The sequence below is a fragment of the Alligator mississippiensis genome, chromosome 5 (assembly GCF_030867095.1).
Source record: "Alligator mississippiensis isolate rAllMis1 chromosome 5, rAllMis1, whole genome shotgun sequence".
NCBI classification, from domain to species: Eukaryota; Metazoa; Chordata; order Crocodylia; family Alligatoridae; genus Alligator; species Alligator mississippiensis.
In genome coordinates this window covers 36,465,461-36,469,700 of record NC_081828.1, presented here as the reverse complement: position 1 = coordinate 36,469,700, position 4,240 = coordinate 36,465,461, and the positions used below count along the sequence as shown (strand labels likewise).

The following is a 4,240-nucleotide window of genomic DNA, read 5'->3' as shown; positions in this document are numbered from 1 at the left end:
CAGAAGCACAGCCCTGGTTCATGACAGATGTACAACATCCCCAAAGATGCAGGAAGCATGAGAAAAGAAAATAATACTTCTTTTAACTTAATATCTTAAAAATAATGTAAAATTTTCTCTCTATGCCTAGCACACCCATAATAAATACAGCAAGAAAAAGATACAATACGTCTGGGAAATAAATAAACTAGAAAAAACTTATATACAAAATATAAAGTTCATTTTGAATGAAGAGGAAAGAGAAAATGAGGGCAGGGAGGAGGAGGAAAGCTGTTGAATGCTAGGACAAGGAGTTGAGTATAAAAGAGATCAAAGTGGCATGAAGGACAAACAGGAAAGATCGTAAAAACCAGTCAGAGTGGAGGTAGAGAAAGGAAAATAAAATCATGGGAAAAGAAGTATAAAGAAAAGACAGGACATGGAGATCACAAACAGCAACAACAGCAGCTTCCTTCAAGAAATATTTCACTGACTTTTAGAGTAGAAATAGAAGGAAAGTTTTCAACTAACAATAATCATGCCTTGGGTGGGCCTCATTGGCTATGATACTGCCGCTGCGCAAAGCATTAAATTCACAGAAAGGAAAAGAGTGGGACAAAACGTAGAAAAGGGAGGCAGTAGAGCTCATAACAAACACTTGGAAAAAAATTTTGAAGAAAAGAGCCAAAATACATTGAAGTCATTTAGATGCCCTTCTGTATTTACCTGTGTTTTTCTGAGAAATATCACCAGTAGCATAACTAAAGGGGGAGGAGCGGGGTGAGAGCAGCAGCCCTGGGTGCTGACTTTGGGGAAGGTAGGGATCCAAAAATAGTTGCAAGTGGCTCTGTCTCAGGGGCAGAGGTGCCCTCGTATTCCCTGAATATCATGCAGCTCTGCTAAGCTTGGTGATGGTCATTGGTGATACTTAAAGTTCTGATAAGTCTTGAGACTAACTCATCCCATTTAGGGAAAGTGCACACCTTCTGTGTAAATATAAAATAAAATCTACTGAACATCCAATATCAAAAATAAAAATTAAAGTCATTTCAGTGGTAGTTGCAGGTGCTTGAACCTCTGACAATCAAGCCATTTATTTAGATGCCCAACCATTACTGAGGTGTCTAACAATTAGACTACTGCATGTTCCCAATGTGGCCTAGATTCATTTATATTCTGATCACTTTCTTGTACTCTCTTGTGTTCAACAATGTCCTCCTCAACTATGAAGGAAATACAAAGCTTTGAACATCTGATATAGTAGCTGAGTACTGGGCCCGATGGGGATTCAAGTACTTCCTTTAAAATATCTTTACATTTTTCAATTTCACACACACAATATTTGAGCCTGCCTTGGTGAAGTTTGCAGAACCAAAATTAGGGCCAGATTCCATTACTGATATTGCATTTCTTTTATGTAGAGTTAGAATTTCACTCAAGTAATTCTGGCATCTCATGAGAAAAAGAGTTGAAAGTCTCAGTTTAGTTATTATTGGATATCCATCTACATAAGACATCACAGTTAGCATCCTTGTAATACCAGAATGGAACGGGCATGGAAACTGACTGCTCATCAGACCCCAGTTCTGAATTTAGTCAGACTGGCAAGATTGTGTGGTAAATTTGCACAGCTACTGTTAATATAGTACATACTGAGTGAAATTCTGCACCCCCCCCCACTGAAGTCAGTATTTCACCTACTCTGTGTACCAGAAGTTGTCAGTCTAGCACACTTCACAGGCATGACAAAATCAGCAATAAAATCACTCTTCAGAAAACTACAAAGGGCTCAACAACTCCCCCCCCCCCGCCCCAATATAAAATAAAATTCAAGGGTAGCATTAAAGCCTCCATCCCTCATTCATATTCTTAAGGCTAAAAATTTAGTCTTCACTCTGAATGTGTCTCTTGTTGGCTGGAATTAGTTATTTTCTAGATAATAATAATTTAAGAAATGGCTATCCATGGCCATATCTTGATAACTTTACTACGGACACTTTTTGAAGTCAATGGGAAGCCTTGTGGGATAAAGTATTGTTTGACATAAGGCTATTAAAATCCTGTTCTGACACAAGTGTGAGATAACATATAGTAGTAGGGATTTCAAGTGGACTTTTGATATAGGAAAACAAGGTTTATGTAACTCCTTTATTTAACTCTAAATATTACTTAAAGTTGTAAAATCAGATTTCCTAGATATTTGTCTTAAAACTGAATAAGTAACAATACTGGCAGATTTCTAGAATTTCACATTACAGATAAATTAAGTTATTTTAGATTATGGAGAAAACTAGGATGAACCATCTGTATTTCAATCCAGCCCTGCAATGTAAATTAAATAGTCTAAGGAAAACCAGTTGCCAATAACCCCATTAGGTGATTATAGTAGCAAGGTATCTCTGGACCACAGGGAAGTCCCAGTCATACTCCAGTGCCAGTCTGTTATACAAATAGACTTTTTGCCTAGTGCTTTTAATCTTATGTATTTTCTTGAGTTTTGCATTGCCTTAAGAAACTCCATTTTGTATTACTCTGTAGCTTGACACAAGTGCTCAACCTTTTACTCTTTGTATGCTGTATGCGTGAAAGAATGGGTGAGAGTGTGTTTGTGGAAAAAGAAAACATCAGCTGGCAACTGGCTGAAGAATGCAGACAGATAAAAGAACAAACAAGAAGAATCCGCTCCAGAACAGCGAGAGAACAACGGCAATCAACCTTCAAGAAAGAACACAGTGATAACCCAACAAAATCCCAGAGGACTTGATGAATTGACAAGGCTATAAAAGACGGGGTGAGACATACTGATTTTGGGTCTTGTTCTGCGTGTCATCCTGGAGCATCGGTTCATCTGATATGATGGACTGGCAGGAGCCCAACTCCTACTCGTGATCAACTTCACTGGCCACCAAGTTGATCTGAGAACTAATATAATAGGTAACGTATACCAGCTCACAACAGAAATTGGGGTGTGAATGTGGGGGGGGGGTGTATTAAGCACTTAATCAATAAACACGGCATCTTGCCTTATACTCCCTCATAAAGTCTCGCTCGTGATTTCAGCAATTAGCAATTGTGTAACAAGCCAACCATCCCTTTACAGTAACTGCAGGAAAAGCGTCCTGTGTGCAAGCACTATGGAGTAACATGAAGAATTTCTAATTCAAAGGTAAGTCTGACCTGAAATATCCGCTTGAAATAACAGAAATGTGAGCAGTTCTCACGTACCTTTTAAGTTGAAAAACTAAATAGAGACTTTAATCAATGCTTTGTGTCTTTTAAGCTTAATGTAACTAAGTTGTTCATGTTTGCAAACACTCTATTGGAGAGTTTTTCAATCTTTCCAGGACTCAATCGTATTTTGATGAATAACATTTCTAGCTGGCTAATTTTGCAGCTAATTATCATCTAACACGTAGACAGATCTTTTACAATATTAAATATGCTTTGAAAAAAAATCCTTTTAAACATGTGCATGAGGGAATTACAAATTCATCAGTATACAGATTTTTAAATCTTGAATTAATGGTTCATTATGTTACCTTAGTGGTAAAATACAACATTTTACAGTTGGTTGATAGTAAAAATAACTACTAAATTAACATATGATTGATTTCAAAATTAAAAATCATAATCCATAGACACAGCCCTAATTATAAAATATTCTGAATTTAATAAAAGCTATGAACTTTTAATTGCAAACCATATTTTCCTCTAAATTAATATAGTTCAGGCATGTATCATTATTTGTTTCAAAGTCTTCAATTTCCACCCTTAAAGAAATGTACAATAGTATCACAAAAGCAGCAGCTAGAAATCAACAGTATATGTAGAACCTATATTATTCATTTCCCCAATTAACTGTTCCTAGTCTGCATATAGTTTTTAGCATTTACACTCACAGATATTTCTGTTCCAAGCTGCATTTACACTCACAGATATTTCTGTTCCATCCTCCGTGGTTCATCCTCTCTTCCCCATACTTCATTTTGTTTTATTGTAGAAGCAGGGTCATCTTGCAATTCAGATTTAAGAGGGGGTGGGGGAGAACCAGAATTTGTTTTTGTGCTAGAGAAAACAATATATTAGGTCTCAAATTCCATTGATTCTGAGCATTCTCAATACCTCTTGAAGACTTTCAGCAGCACTATGCAGGATTACAACCTGTATTCCTACTGCTTTACATTTACCAGGTTTTCCATTAATATACTTCACATAAATAAGGATTATAGGATCCAGCCCAAAGCAAATAATATTATTATGG

At 36.6% G+C, this 4,240-nt stretch overlaps 1 pseudogene; it reads right to left on the bottom strand.

Annotated features, from left to right (window-relative positions):
* Positions 1-438: 438 nt before the first annotated feature.
* On the bottom strand, positions 439-566 carry LOC132251097 (U4 spliceosomal RNA; annotated as a pseudogene).
* Between the last annotated feature and the right edge of the window lie 3,674 nt (positions 567-4,240).